Source organism: Artemia franciscana, chromosome 16 (genome assembly GCF_032884065.1).
Source record: "Artemia franciscana chromosome 16, ASM3288406v1, whole genome shotgun sequence".
Classification (NCBI taxonomy): Eukaryota; Metazoa; Arthropoda; class Branchiopoda; order Anostraca; family Artemiidae; genus Artemia; species Artemia franciscana.
The window spans coordinates 27324152-27341440 of NC_088878.1; the positions used below are offsets into that span (position 1 = coordinate 27324152).

General features: G+C 37.0%; 1 protein-coding gene across 4 annotated transcripts in view; it reads left to right on the plus strand.

Annotated features, from left to right (window-relative positions):
• The window catches only part of LOC136037304 (ras-related protein Rap-2c-like), a 90608-nt gene that overhangs the window by 39408 nt on the left and 33911 nt on the right, over positions 1-17289 (plus strand). The window contains exon 4 of one of the 4 annotated variants that reach the window (XM_065719954.1): positions 13739-13949. The exons of the other annotated variants lie outside the window; for them this stretch is intronic. The gene's annotated coding sequence lies outside the window, so the exon portion shown is untranslated. The remainder of the gene's footprint in view (positions 1-13738; positions 13950-17289) is intronic. 4 annotated transcript variants of the gene reach the window in all.

The window sequence follows — 17289 nt, forward strand, 5'->3', positions numbered from 1 at the left end:
TTGCCACTGAGGTGGCCACCGGTTGAACTGGAGATTGAACATGAGTTTCGCATAGCATGCCCAAATCGAGGCAACAGAACATTAAATTGAAACACACACACACTCCCCTGAAAATTTGAAGGCCGAACATCATCTCTCCTAATGCAAAATCATGGCGTCGGGGTTTGAGAATAAGAATGGTGTTTTTTGGTCGACTTCATGCGACGGAGGAACCACCATCAATGCAGAAGCATATTGCCTAACCCTCAGAAAGCTCCGCAGAAGGAAAAAAAAAACTAACTTGGCATGCTTACAAAGGAAATTGTCCTTCATGACAATGCAAGACTTCACACTGCTGGTCAGACCCATAATTTTTTGGACAGTTTTGGCTGGGAAGTTTTAGATCGCCCACAATACAGTTCTGATCTTACGCCGAGTGAATATGGCATTTTCAAATCCAAAATTCTGAAAATTATTTCTATGACAAATCTCTGTTAATTTTACTTCCTCGTTCGGATTGTCGGAGGTCTGGGATGTACCGAATTCCTTTTGTAAGTTCTGAAAGGTCAAGGTTTTCGATTAGGTACCAAATACCCTTCATTGCTAACAACTATAAGCAACTATAAACTATATGATGAAATTCTGTTTGATCCATCCCAAAAATCTCAGGTAAATTTGAAAAAGCAAATATTAAAGATTGTTTGCTAAAATTTTGATTATTCACAATTGATTATGGAAAATTAAACAATTTGATCTTCTTATTTGTGTTTTTTTTTGTGTCCCTGTGTCTGGGATGGCCTCCCACGCCCCTCCTGCCCGATATTTATTTATTTACTTATCCTTGTTACTTCTCTTTTATGAGCTTTTTTCTATTTTGTTTGTCTTTTACCGTATTAAATTTTGGAATCATTATTACGATGAGATGTTGATGTTTGTTCTATGTTTTTGCACTGTCCCAGCCTTACGAACTCTGCTCTCTGTTGGAGCATTTATTTATTTAAGAATTAACGACGCTTCTTGACTACTATGGTCCCTGCGTCGGCCCTGCAGTGCATTCCTCCTGCGTGATTCGATCTCTGGGTCCCGTATTACCAAGCTAAGGTCAAATCCACTGCGCCACCACAGGACCTCTGTTGGAGCATAATATTGTTTTTGTAATTTTTAAGTTGAATAAAGAAAAGTTGAAGTTGAATACCTTCCGTTTCTCCACCTCAAGCAACAACTCAGTGACAAACCTGACAATGATGATGACGTAAAAAAACGGAAGTGAATTCCAGGTTAGCGGAACAGGCGGCAAGTTTTAAAGAGGTTACTTTAAATTAGTTGAAAGGTATGGTAAGTGTTACAACAAACTGGGCAACTATACTTTTGGGTATATACTGTAACAGAATAAAGTATTTACTTTTTGAAAATAAAGATACTTTTTGGAATAATCTTTCGTCGTGTGCTTATGATCAAACGAACCTTAATTAAAAAAAACACTCATCGAATTTAAAATAAAATGCATTTTCGACGAAGATCCTGATGTCCAATCTCAAGGTCATGGCCTCGAGCTTGGTGCCTGTTTTCTTCTTTCTTTTCTTCTTTTCTTTTCTTTTCTTTTCTTTTTCTTTTCTTTCTTTTCTTCTTTTTTCGTCAGTAAAAACTAATATATTGGAAATGTATTCCATTTTGAGTAAAATTCACATTTTGAGGAAAAATCGATACTTGACTATTTGACGCGTGCAGATGTATAAAGAATTTGACTAAAATGTGGATCTTTTCAAATTGTTGTTTCCAAAGTCACAGTTTGTGCAAGTCTACCCTGTTTTGTCTTGTGGCTGGGTGAAAGGTCGTGTTGAAACTTTTAGGAACAATTGTTTGGAGGGGAGGGACAAGATGACTTGTATTTTGTGCCGGAGCTGCAAACAATTTGTCTTTAATCTTTCAGTATGTACTGATTTTTTTTTCATGCCTGTCGCCCGACTAGCTTTGCCACTAGTTTAAAAAAAAAGTATTTGAAATAGTTTGGCAATGTCAATGTTAGGCACCTACCTGAGAGCTCAGGGCTTGCCCCCAATGAATTTCAAAATTTTTTGAATTTCTAAGCACTTCCTGTTTAAAGCACCAAATGCTTTTTCTCATTATTGTACCCACCCCCTTTCCAAAATAAATTCTGCCTACGTACCTAGCCCAAGGCTTGTATCCAGGGGGCTGACCCCCTTCACCCGAAACGTTTGTCTGATCCATAAAAACGTTACAAAAATACATGCTAACATATTTTGGTACGTTTTTAATGCATTTTTTGTAAACCTCTCCACCCCACGCCTCCGAAAAAAAACTCTTGGATACATCCTTGACCTAGCCAATGTTTTCATTACATTCAAAACTCCAATTTACTCTCTGTTTCAAAGGTTTGTTCAAAGGTAGAATTTCGAATTGACCCTCTGAATTTTTTTTTCTCTCTCTCTCTCGTTTTATGTTATTGGAATGCTTTCTGTTGACGGAATTGATAGTCCCGTATCTAAAATGTAAATTAGATGTTTTGAATAATAATGATAATCCTTTTGAGGTAAAATTAATAATTATCTTCCAACAAGTCAATTAGGTTACACCCATTATTACTATATAGTACATGCAGTAGGCCCTTGAATGAATTTTATGACGGGCAAAATGAAATTGCAATAGTGTATAAGCCTACCTTATATTACAACTATAAAGGCGTTGTTGAGTATGGGACAAAAAAAACATGTCCATATTTAGCCAATAATTTAGCCTTCTCTCCTAGATACAGCCTTGCTGAACTTAATCATTTGTTTTTTATATTTGGCCACTTTAAGCAAGTAGTGTCCTCCAAATGGTGCCTCCATATTACTTTTACTGAAAAAAATTGACTTAAGTATATATTCGAAGACACTAGAATATTGTGGACACAAGATAACGCAACATTCAGCATCTCCATGCATTTATTGACAGAGTACATCTTATGTTTGAGAATTGTAAGGCAGTGTTGTCCCGTTTTCATTAGGTGGTTTACGGACAGAACAGCGAACGAATCCACCAATAGGAAAGCATATTTCTTTTGCTGTTGCGGAAAGACAGCTTTCTTACGTTTTCATTGGTTGATTATTTACCGTTATGTCCGTAAAGCATAAAAAAAACAGGGCTCAGGACGAATTTCAACAGTTTTGTCCATAGGAAACTTAAGTTATTTCGGGATTCTCAATATAGTGTAACCAGCATTTGTAGTCTATCCACATAAGGTCTGGGGATAGACCTTTCGGTAGCTTCTTGCCCCGCTGTGTGTACTAAGAACTATCCCAATTTGGATTTCCAAAATGAGACCTAGAAAGGTATCATTGAGGATTATAATATTAAGGGACGTACCAAAGGAGGGTCTTGCTGCCCGGGCCTCCTAAAATCCTAAGTTTTCCTTTTTTACATTTTATATTCAAATTACCAAATAAAATGTGTTTATTATTCCCTCCTGTCTACATTTTTTTTTATTAATGCCTCTCCGGGAAAAATAAACATAACAATTCCTGGGTTCTTACCTGTGTCTGTCTTTACAATTGTTGCTAACATTTGTTAGCTGCCATCCTTTTTGAATGGGTAGAAATAATTGTTGATTAATGTATACGTTCCCTCTGAAACGGACGATTTTGCGACAAATCTGCAGCTGTTAGTCAAACAGTTCGTGGTAACGAACTGTAGTAAGGAGCGACCCGGCTCAATAGTAAACGAAACTCTAAAAAACGGAATTTTGATGCTAAAATATACATCAAAAGAATCGGATTTTCATGCTGATTTTAAATATATAAGTTTCGTCAAATTTAGTCTTTGTCATCAAAAGTTACGAGCCTGTGAAAATTTGCCTTATTTTGGAAAATAGGGGGAAACACCCCCTAAAAGTCATAGAATCTTAACGAAAATCACACCATCGCATTCGGCGAATCAGAGAACCCTATAGCAAAAAGTTCAAGCTCGTATCTACAAAAATGTGGAATTTCGTATTTTTTGCCAGAAGACAAATCACGGGTGCATGTTTATTTGTTTTTTGTTTTTTTTTTCAGGGGTCATCATATCGACCAAGTGGTCCTAGAATGTCGCAAGAGAGCTCATTCTAACGAAATGAAAAGTTCTAGTGCCCTTTTTAAGTGACCAAAAAAATTGGAGGGCACCTAGGCCCCCTCCCACGCTCATTTTTTCTCCAAAGTCAAAGGATCAAAATTTTGAGATAGCCATTTTGTTCCACGTAGTCAAAAACCATAAAAAATATGTCTTTGGAAATGACTTACTCCCCCGCAGTCCTTGGGGGAGGGGCTGCGAGTTACAAACTTTGACCAGTGTTTACATACAGTAATGTTTATTGGGAAGTGTACAGACGTTTTCAGGGGATTTTTTTTTGTTTCGGGGTTGGGGTTGAGGGGGAGGGGGCTATATTTCAACTATTTATTCTACGGCCTTTCTGATTCAGGGGTCATTCTTAAAGAATTGGGACAAAACTTACGATTTAGTGTAAAGAGTGAGGTACTAACGAGGGTACAAACCCCCTCATATACATAATAAAAATTTAAGAATTTAAAAGTTTATTACGTAAGTTAATTCTTGCAGGCAAGAATTGCAGGGCAACTAGGCCTCCTTCCCCACCCCTTATTTCTCAAAATCGTATGATCAAAACTAAGAGAAAGCCATTTAGCCAAAAAAGGAATTAATATGCAAATTTCATTTTAATAATTTATGTGTGGAGAGCCAAAATCAAATATGCATTAATTCAAAAACGTTCAGAAATTACATAGAAAAAAACTGTTTTTTTAACTGAAAGTAAGGAGCGACATTACTTTCATGAAAGTAAACGAACAGAAATTACTCCGTATATGAAATGGGTTGTTTCCTCCGCAATCCCTCGCTCTTTACGCTAAAGTTTGACTCTTTGCCACAATTCTGCTTTTCAAAACAATTAAAAGCTTTAGCGTAAAGAGCGAGGGATTGCGGAGGAAACAACCCATTTCATATACGGAGTAATTTCTGTTCGTTTTAAGTTTTAATGTCGCTCCTTACTTTCAGTTAAAAAACTAGTTTTTTTTATGTAATTACATTACAAGGACACCATACTTTGTTTTTGGATTCATTAGTCTTAGATCTATACATCCACAAAGCCAGAATTACGCCATAACTCGGGAAGGACATTACTTGGACTTTTCTTTGGGAACGATCTGCATTTGCTTAAAAGAATAGAAAAATTGTCATTTTTTCAATGATTTTTAGCCATCTTTCAAATTATTTTCAATCTAAAAATACGTGTACATCAACTTTCAAAAACGTGATTTGGCAGATGGGTAGTCAAGAGCCAAATCCCAGCTATGAAATGTTATCAAAATTGTCGTCTGTCGTTCATACGTTAAACCCATTGGAGAGCGAAAAATAACGATTTTTAATAAATAACCATTACTAAAAATATCACAAGAAATTAACGACTTGTGGTAGAATTTAAAGATTAAATTTTTGAAATTACAGTTAATTTTTTTTATTATATTAAAAAAATTCAATTTTAATAATAACGATAACTAAAAATACGATTCAAAGGAATTTACCACTTGTCGTAGAATTTATAAATTAAACCATACAACATTAACAATATCTGAAAAAAGGCCTTAAAGTCAGAAGTAAAACCATAGAGGGATAATTGTTAATAGCAATCTTTTGCAAATGCGTGGACAGAATTGTTGGTTAACAAACAATAGGTACTTATAATTCATAGTTACGATTTGTCGTGAAACTTAAATATTAAATCTTTTAAATATAAATAGATATTTAAAAAAGCTTTTCAAAACTTCAAGTCAGGTGTAAAAATAAAATGCTAAACTTTAAAGCAAAAAAAAAAAGTTTAGAGGTAGGCCTACTCCTCAAAGCTTAACTGATAGAACTTGCAAAGTTCAATTTTTTAGACTTGATTTTTTTGCTTTTATTTTCTATTATGCACTTAAAATTTACAAATAGTTTCCTACAACATGATTTTGGCTGAGAATTGCACTAGTAGTATTCTGCACAAATCTTCCCTAGTCTCAAGAAAACATCTTTCTGGTAAATGTGTTTGGTAATAATTTTCTTAGAAAGATAAATGCACACAGGGTCGTATCCAGGGGGAGGGTTACCCGGCTTTAGCCCACCAGAAATTGTGTTTGACTCGTACAGAAGTAATAAAAATACTTAAAAACAAATTTTTGTTGTTTTTTGTAAAGCTTTTTTGTGTATATCCCCCCCCCCCCTCACAAAGAAAAAATCCTGTATACGGCACTGCATACACACCTATTGTGATATAGGAATTTTATAATCTCTAATATATTGACAATACCTTTCTGTTGTTCAAGCAAGCATTTGCTCTTCTTTACATCTAGTTAGGTCTGCATGTTGTGCGCAATTATTAGTCTTGCGCGGTGTTGCCATCTAGTTTATATTTTGGGAGTGTCATTTGTTTCGAAATATGTGGCACAATTCTGCTGCGCCGCGCATCTTTGTGCCTCGTCTGTGAAAATTTATGCCATGGGTGGTATGCTTCCCTCACACGTGGGACGTCACCTTATGTAAATGTTTTTTCTTTTTGAGTGGGCTATCCCTCATATTCAAGATAACCCCGAATACGATATTAACAACGAGTAGGAAAAAATGGATATAAATTGAATATAAAACGACTAGTTTTTAATTTTGAGTGAAAAGCGACATTAAAGTTTAAAATAAATAGAAATTATTTTATTCATAAGAGGAGTTACCACCCCACTAAGTCCTCGTCACGCAAGCAATTTGTCAAGATGGAAAATTTCAACTTAGCTATATCAGGCAACCGAGCGCTATTTTCCAGCAATTTTTTAGACACAGCAGCAACAGCAGTGGAAGTAAGGACTGATCTAGAGCAAAATCTTGGGTGGGGGGCCAATGTAACAAGGGTGCTAATAATTTACCAAATTGAAAAAGAGTGAAAACAAAAAAAAGCGGAATGGGGGTGCCAGACAAATTTGGAGGTGTCCTCCTGTCCCCTTTATCCGGCTCGATTAGAATTGAAAATGGTTTGACAAAAAAAGGGAAGTAAAATATCATCTTGATCCATTTCAACCACGCTCTTCCGAATTTGAATATTTTGCCATCCAGGATTTTTTTTTTCGGGGGGGGGGGTCAAAATACATCAACACATCAACAATTTGTTTATATTCATTTTTGTTACGTTTTTACGAGTAGGACAAACATTATGGAGGGTGTAAAACCCCTAACCCTCCTGGATACAGCCTTGCGTTCAGCATACAATTTTCATTAAGATAATTCCCTTTCCCCCTGAATCTCCCTTCCACTCCCCTGAATCCCTGTCCACTAAAGGTATCTCTGATGGTACTTACAAGTGGGCAGGTGCGACGCTAATTGAGTCTGCTGAAAAAACAAGACAATATAAGCAGGTGGAAAAATTGCTTAACTTATCAAAGATGATCAATCATGCATTCAATACTTTGACAGATATCTTGTCTTGATATCAAGAAGTTAAATGATTGGGCCAGCTGTTTGAATTTATTTCAACTTTTCTGAGAACAAAGGCATAAAAGTTCTTCCTATGTTCAAGCTAATGATAGTGATGGCATTGGATTGCTGTAAAAATCGAATTAATTAATATAGTATTGTAAACAGGGCTGCAATTAATTTTTCTACGAATGAAGGTGTGTTTATCGGGGATGAAAAAACTTACCTAAACCGGTCAATGTGAATGGAGTACGCTTAACCTTTTCATGCCATAGGTAACCCATATAATAACCGTGGTCCTTCCGTGTACCTAGTGTCTCTTGTAGTTCAGATACCGCTTTCGAATTTATACCATCAAATAGCACAAGTTCAGTCCTTCGTGTTGCGATACGTTTTACTCTCCTAGAGGGCTGCGTAAGTCGTCAGTTGATCAATGAACAGAATAGTTTTTATGGCACTTGGTATTAACCAAGTGCCATATAGAACAGAATCGCAAATTCTGTCGGTCCATATAGCAATCGCCAATTCTGTCGGTCTATCGGTCTGTCTGTCGGTCCCGGTTTTGCTACTTTAGGCACGTCCAGGTAAGCTAGGACGATGAAATTTGGCAGGCGTATCAGGGACCGGACCAGATTAAATTAGAAATAGTCGTTTTTCCGATTTGACCATCTGGGCGGAGTGGGGGGCCCGTTAATTCGGAAAAGATGAAGTATTTTTAACTTACGAACGGTTGATCAGATCTAAATGAAATTTGATGTATGGAAGGATATCGTGTCTCAGAGCTGTTATTTTAAGTCCCGACCGGATCTGGTGACATTGGGGGGGGGGGGTTGGTAGGGGGAAACCTAAAATCTTGGAAAACACTTAGAGTGGAGGGATCGGGATGAAACTTGGTGGGAAAAATAAGCGCAAGTCCTAGATACATGGTTGACGTAACTGGAACGGATCCGCTCTCTTTGGGGTAGTTTTTTTTTGGGGGGGGGGGGTTAATTCTGAAAAATTAGAAAAAATGAGGTATTTTTAACTTACGAACAGGTGATCGGATCTCAATGAAATTTGATATTTTGAAGGATATCGTGTCTCAAAGCTGTTATTTTAAATCCCGACCGGATCTGGTGACATTGGGGGGAGTTTGAGGGGGAACCTAAAATCATGGAAAACACTTAGATTGGAGGGATCGGGATGAAACTTGGTGGGAAAAATAATCAGACGTCTTACAAACGTGATTTACATAATTGGAACGAATCCGATCTATTGGGGGGGGGGGGGGTTAATTCTGAAAAAATAGAAAAAATGACGTATTTTTAACTTACGAAGGAGTGATCGGATCTTCATGAAACTTCATATTTAGAAGGACCTCGTAACTCAGATCTCTTATTTTAAATCTCAACCGGATCCAGCGTCAGTGGGGGGGGGGGGGACCTGAAATCTTAGAAAATACTTGAAGCGGAGAGATCAGGATGAAACTGGATGGGAAGAATAAAAACCTGTCTCTAAAATACGTGACTGACATAACCAGACCGGATCTCGTCTCTTTGGTGGAGTTGGGGTGGGGGGTAATTTGGAAAAATGAGTTACTTGTAACTTACGAAAGGGTGACCAGATCTAAATGAAATTTGATATTTAGAAGGATCTTGTGCTTTAAAGCTCTGATTTTAAATTCTGACCAGATCCTGCGACATTGGGGGAAGTTGGAGGGGGAAACCGGAATTATTGGAAAACGTGAAAATTGGGGTATTTTTATCTTACGAATAGGTGATCGGATCTTAATGAAATTTTATATTTAGAACGAATTCATGTCTCAGAGCTCTTATTTCAAATCCCGCCCAGATGGGGGTGGAGTTCAGTGATTTGGCGAGTTTTGTGCTTCTGGACGTGCTAGGACGATGAAAATTGGTAGGCGTGTCAGGGAGCTGCACAAATTAACTTGATAAACTCGTTTTCCCAGATTCGACCATTTGGGGGGCTAAAGGGAGAGGAAAAATTAGAAAAATGAGGTATTTAAAACTTACGAGTGGGTGATCTGATCTTAATGAATTTTGATATTTAGAAGGACATCATCACTCAGAGCGCTTATTTTAAATCCTGACCGGCATTACGCCTCTGATTTTCCTTTTAAATCAACCTATTGATTCTTAGAATTTTGTTAGAGATCATACCATATGAGCTCTTGGCTCTTAGCTCTTCTTGTCTCGTCACAAAAGCCATATGAGCTCTTAGCTCTTGTTAATAGCAAAAATTAGCTGATTTTGACAGCGATGATGTAAACGATGCAGGTGAGTGTTTCTACTTTTTTATTATCTTGTTTTGTTCCTTAACGTCTCTACTTTTAGCGCGTAATTATATGAATCTTATTTAGTTTTATCTTCATCCCTCATTTCTGTGTATTTTAAAGGTTACCATATGGTAACCTTAGGTTTTGAGACGAATAGTTTTGAAGATGCTTCTCTTATACTATTTTGTTTTTACTGGTTTATTGGCTCTAGATTCTTTCTTCTACTTAATTTTTTTTTATTCTTGGAACACCTTATTCTGATTACTCTAGCTTGACGAAGCAGAAGCACCCATGTAACCGTGGTCAGATCACGGTTACATACGGCCACGATACGGCCAGAGACTCGACCGAAAACTCCAAACCAACAAAAGAGGAAAAAATTGTATTAAAGGAGAGGAGCAGACGTGTAAGAGAGAAGCTCAGCCAAGAGCGAGCTGCCGAGATGGTTCTGGTACCAGACTGCAAATCTGAGATGGACATCATGTCTGATGATACCATACAGTCTGATCCGGTATGGAATCCAACCCCTGGTGACAGCTACCCCATACGCCACCCTACAGCCTGTTCAACTGATTGACAATTCTACATAAGACTAACCTCTCAGCATGTTGGACCGAAATATAGGCTTGAGATGCATACGGAAGTCTCCTTTGTTATGTGGCTTGACAATAAACCAGTGCATGTAGCCTCATCGTACTGTGGCTTAGCCGCAGTTGACCAATGTCAAAGCCGGGATGGAAGCACTCGTAGCGATGTCGAGGTAGATCGCCCATGTGTTTTCCGTGAGTACAACTAGTCAATGGATGGCGTAAACATGTCTGATATGCTTCTGGAGCTCTACTGCACTGACATACGGTCCAAGAAATGCAAAATACGGGGGTAGTCTATTATTTCCTTGACTTAGCTGTGAACAGCGCTTGGCTTCTACATAGGAGCGAGTGCGAAAGACCTGGGTAGACAGCATATGTCCTAGCTTTACTTCAAGATGAATATCTGCAGATCCTTGATTTTATCAGGAGTTGTTAATAGTCCTCGTGCTGGTCGACCCTCTGTCAGAGCTCCTACATAGCGAAATATAAAAACTACAGAAGCAGGCATGCCGTCAGAATCTTTGCGCTATGACACTGTTGGTCATCTACCCGATACAATCGAAAAGGGACGCTGCTGGTTACGAAAGATGTGCAGGGGATGCAACTATCCGAATTCTATGTGTTTAATGTGAGGTTCGGTTTGCCCTGAATTGAGACAGAAACTGTTTTTTGAACTTCCATATTTAGTGCAATGAATCTTTTTTATCCTGAGGTGACCATATGGTAACCTTCCCGTTTCAGTTTGTGAATGAAATAAATAATTGAATTTGAAATTCCGTTGAGACTAAGCTTACGTTGATTATTGTTGCAAGGTTTCAGAATTTTTCAAGCACTCCTTCGGTGTTTAGGTATGAAAGGGTTATACGCTAGATCACTGTTTTTTAAACTTCCATATTCAGTGAAATGAAACTTTTATCCTGAGGTGACCATATGGTAACCATTCCATTTCAGTTTATGAATGAAATAAATAATTGAAGTTGAAATTCCGTTGAAACTAAGCTCATGCTGATTATTATTGCAAGGTTTCAGAATTTTTCAAGTACTCCTTCTGTGTTTAGGTATGAAAGGGTTAAAAGGGTTATACGCTAGACCATTTCGTGCATACCGAGGTAATGGGGGAAGGTACAGAGCAACACTGGATGTCCATGTTCTCGTGTTTGCCCATGACAAGATGAAGCCAAGGACTTTTCAGACCCAGCCTCTCCCTCCATGGCCGTATCCAGGGAAGTTAGAGGTTTAACCCTCCCCCCTCCCCGAAATTTTTGTCCGACTCGTAAAATCATAACAAAAAAGAATATAGACACATTTTTGATTCGTTTTAATGTCTTCCGTACACCCTCCTCACCCCGAAAAAAATACTGGCGTCACAAGATCTTAGCGATTTCAAACAGTTCGCGGTAAAAAATTGTTTGAAATACTGCCACTTCCTCTCCCTTGCTCTTTACGCTTAAAGTTTGACTTTTTATCCCAATTCTGTAAGAACGACTTATGAAACACAATTTGGATGTGAATGGAAAGTATTTTTAACGAACTTTTAAGACTTCAGTGCAAAGAGCAAGGGTTGAGGAGGGGACAGTCCCCCCTCATATACGGAATAATCTCTCTTCGTTTTAAGTTTTAATGTTGCTTCTTACTTTCAGCTGAAAAATTCTTCTTAAAAATTTTACCTTTGTAATTTCACATTCGCTGTTTATCGTCAACTTGTTCAAATTATCCCTCGAAATAAATTTCTTTTTACGTGTCTGACAGTCACAGTAGACTGTCGGTAGGCGACATTAGACATGTTTCTTGAAAATATATACATATCAGGGTCGTATCCAGGATTTTATTCAGGGACGGTTTACATTAAAAAACTATAAAACGCTGCAAAAACATGTTTGAATTAATTTTTTATCACCTTTTACTTGTCAGAAGAAAATTTCGAGGGGAGGTTCAAACTAGGTACCCCCCCCCCCCCGGATACGGCCCCGATACATATTAATCGCTGTTCTTCAATTTGACATTCTTCTTTTTTTTGTTTCCTTCTACCCATGAAAAATTATAAAATACTGAATTGAGAGTAAAATACCCCCTCCCCTATTTTGAAGTAATACTTTATCTTGCACGCTTTACTTGTTTGGATAATCACACCTCAAGACTTGTTTGTCAAAGGAAATCATAAAAAGAGAATTGTTTACAACCAATGCCGCCAATAAAACTTGCTATTGTGCCAAAATTCTTATCAAGATCTATTAGTTGCAAAAAAAACTTTGGTAGGCTAATAACAAAGTCTAATGACTTTGAATTGACCTGATCTGCTTTGCTTTAGGAACTTTTTCTTCTAGTCTAACTTAAACTATACGGGGGGGGGGGTAGGTCTTAATTCTTAAAATGCCCTTTCATAAGATAATTAGCCTAAAAATATTTTCTCACGGAAATAAAGAGCAAAGTTGAAACTTAAAGGAGCAAAAATTATTGCTTCACAGATTACGCAATAGCCTATATATACTCAGCTATCTTAGATAAAGTGACTCCTGATATTTTCTAATACCTGCAGAATTCTCAAACCGCTTTACTGAAACCTGAGCCTGCTTGAGGTTTTGGATAACTGTCATTGCATGCTAAAAGTTATCGATGTCTTGGCCTGGGAAAGACTATTAAGAGCCTTATAAATTTTATTTTCTGCAGTCTATATATTGACATTTTGTGATCCTACGAGATCATCCTGTTTTTGGGTCCATTTTGAGTTTTCAGTAAAGCGCTAGTTCTCTTAATTCTAAAGATATTTGATTGGCAGGCCATGGAAATCGATTTGCTACTTAGAATCTTGGTTACTCGGCATTTTGTTATTCTTTTGGCAAAAATTGAAATTTGTGGTGCATAATGGCATGAAAACGCCACGATTCTTATTACCTGAAAATGGCACTAGATATTATAATTTTCTTTCAAACGCCGTCTCCCAACATTCTATACCTCTGGTTTCGATACAATCACCTTACGATAAAAGAAGAAAATGTCTGCTTCTCATGCGAAAAGTGATCCTCCTTGCTGTTCAAGCTGGAGGGCTGTAATTCTCCTGTAGAGTTTTTGACCTCGGTGATTTCGTTCGTGCACTTTCCATTTCTGTTCGACGTCAATTTAGTTTCCAAGTTAGTTCAGTTTCAGGCAGTTTCAAAATTCCCATAGTTTTTTTTTGCAATGATCCTTTATTATCAATATTAATAAACAAAACATTTATAATAATCTCCGACTACTATTCGCCATGGTTCGCTGTTTACTAGGTTGCATCTATTGCTGCATCCATAATAAATAAAATGTATAGCAGGAAGGTTTTTAGGTAAGGGTGATCTTTGACTGAATGCTAGTGCTTACGTTAATAGTTAAGAAGTTTTTGAATCTTCGGACGCCTTTAGTAGCCTACTGAATTTTATAGATGCTAATAGACGTTGATTCATATCGGGGGTGTCGCCAATTCAGGAATAATTTACAACCGGTGGAGCTTGCTAAGAAGGGCATAAGTGGTCCAAGCGTGGCTGAACTTTTTGGCGCACTTGCACTCCAAGATCCTACCAGTTTATGGAATGTGGCTGACCCCTTGCTGTCCGAAACTGCTACTTTTCAGGAGAGCTATGGAAGTTTTTAAGGTTGTTTTTCCACTACTTTCAAAAAAAGGTTATAGAGGAACAACCAAACTGTACAGTTTCTTTTACAGTAATTGGCTATGTAACTATGAAACTATCCCAAGCCTAATCAAGAATAGTTCCGAAGTAGTAGTGACCTATCTTCAGGTCCAGGCAGACAGATAGGGGGTATGTGGTTGGAACTACTAACCCTCAAGACTTTATTACGCACACCTGGGTCTTAAGCAATATTATATCGAACCTGTAATTGTATGCTACGTAATAGGGTTTGTTTACTTTTGGTTTTTACGTAATAGGGAATATTTTTTTAAAGATTCTGGCGTCTGTTATGTTACTTACTTAAAAAACCCTTGAAGGCCAGGGAAATACCTTCAGGGGTCCGCCAAATCAGAATTTCTTTGGTTATTACGTAGTAAGATTTGTTAGTTGTGCAAATTTTGCATAATGGAAGGTTTTTTCTTTGGCTGTTTAAAAACCCACGAGGGCCAAGAAAAACCTTCAAGGCCCGCTAGTGGGGAACGTCCAAGACGCCGGGCCCCTAGTGAGCAATTCCACCGGCCCTCTAGCAACCAATCAATCGGGCCCCTAGCAATCTTTTCCATCGGGGCCCTAGCATTCAATTTGACTGGAGCCCCTTGCAGTCCATTCATATGGGGGCCCCTAGCAACCTATTTCGACGGGGGGGGGGTTAGTATCCAATTTTACTGGGGGGGCCCTAACATCCAATTAAAACGGGGCCCTAATATTCAATTTCGACGGGGCCCTAGTAACCAGTTCCAACTGGGCCCCTACCAGTTAATTTCAACGGGGCACATAGCATCTAATTCCACCGGGGGGCCTAGCATCCAATTCCGCCGTCAAGACATTTTTCCAAGACATTTCAAGACGTTTTTAAGACATTTTTCTTCAAGAATTTTCTCAAGATGTCTTTGGTTGTTATGTACTAGAAGTTTTTCAAGATGTCTTTGGTTGTTATGTACAAGATAATGTATACGTATGTTAAGGGTGACGCAATCCAACGTGACTTGTCTCTTCAGGGCCAATGGGAAACCCCCACTTGTAACTGTGGAGGACACACACTTGGGCTGTTATGTGATGACGATGGATATGTGGGTTGTTACATAGTACTTAGGATTCAAAAAGGATTTCCCCTTAATGGAATGGAGCACTAGACAGGTGGAATATGAAAGCCTTCTAATATTATTATTTGGGTATAACTTCCTACATTATAACCTATTGCACGTAAGGAGAATCTCCTTTCTCGCTTAAATGATTAAATGGATCGTATATTTCCCCTGTGTACACTAATTGGCATGTGGGGGAGAAAATCGATTATTAGAAATTGGTTACATTTGATATGCACCTGCTTGTTAAGTAATGCTTTAGAGGGTTTAATCAAATAATACTGGTTGGTGTTCTTAGTACATATTTTAGTAAGAGTATCAAAAGTTTATTTTTTTTCTATTCGCTATACGGAATTTTACACCTATATTAGAGGACAATCTTGCACTAGAAGCTGCTTAAATTGCATTACAGAACAATATTGAAGTTTTATCCTGAAACAAGAAATCCAAAAGACACAAACTTTTGTGCCTACAACTTGTATTAATGAAAACAAATCACGAAGAAAATCAACATACGAGAAGTTCCACTTATAGAAAATAAACACGCAAGATGTTTCACGAAGAAAAATAAACATAAAATAAGTTTCAAGAGGAATAAATCAACATATAATATGTTTTAAGAAGTCGACATAAAGACAAGTTTCACGAAAAAAATATCAACATGCAATAATTTCAAAATCACGAGATAATAAGTTTCACGAAGAAAAGATCAATACAACGAGTTTCACGTACAAAAACCTAGTATGTAACAGGTTTTCCGAATGATAAAATCAACATACATCAAGTTTCATGAAGAAAAAACGAATATGCCTGATGTTTCACAAACAAAAATCAGCACGAAACAAGATCCACAAAAAACTGGTTTCATGAGGAGAAAAATCATTATGCATCAAGTTTCATAAATAAATAATCAACCTGCAACAAGTTTCACGAAGAGAAAAATGAATATACAGCCAGTTTCAGGAAGAGAAAAAAAATAACGAACAACAAGTCTCTCGGAGAAAAAATCAAGATGTAATACGTTTCAAGAAGGAAAAAATCTGCATATATTATGCTCCACGAGCAAAAGCTCAGCATACAACAATTTTCACCAGAAAAAAACATGCAACATGATCCACGACAAAAAATCAAAACAGTTTCACGAAGAAAAAAAAGATACAACAAGTTTCGCGAGCAAAAATCAACCGACAATCAGTTTCACGAAGAAAAAAAAATCAATATGCAACAAGTTTCACGAAAACAAATTAACGTACAATAATTTTCGTAGAGATGAAACCAACACACAACAAGTTTCACGAAAAAAACAAAATCAACATACTGCAAGTTTCAAAGTCAAAAAATCAACATACAACAAGTTTCATGAAGAAAAAATCAATACACAACAAGTTCCATGAAGAAGCACTAAAAAATTCAACAGGTTTTTGAATAATAAGATTAACATACAACAAGATTACGAAAAAGTTTTAAGAAAAAAAACATACATTATGCCACACGAACAATAGATCCGCATGCAACAAGTTTCAGTAACAAAAAACCAACATGCAACATTAATCACGAAGAAAATTATCACGAATGAAAACTTCAACGTATAACAAGTTTCATGAAGAAAAACTAAAAGTACAACAAATCTCGCGAGGAAAAAATTAACATGTGACGGGTTTTACGAAGACATAATCAACATAAAACATGTTTCATGAACAAAATTTTCGAGAAGAAAAAAACCACCTACAGTTAGTTTCTCGAAGAAAAAAATCGGTGGGCATTATGTTTTACGAGCAAATGATCAGCATACAACAAGTTTCACGACCAAAAACCTACAGGCATCATTTTTCACGAAGGAAAAAACAAGATACGTTCAGTTTCACGAAGAAGAAAAAATAATCACCATACAATAAGTTTTCCGAACTGAAAAATCAACTTACAACTAGTTTTACGAAGATAAAATGCACATGGTAGTCAAGTTAGCTTTATTTATAAAAATAGAACTAAGCAATGTATATATATATATATATATATATATATATATATATATATATATATATATATATATATATATATATATATATATATATATATATATATATATATATATATATATATTATATGTCTCAAAATGCTTTAGGTGTGATAATGCACGCCAGAGGGCCTCATATTCCAGTCATTGTATGCCACGGTGGCTTCAATTGCTAGGAGTAGTCAGAAGAAACACTATTGGGAAT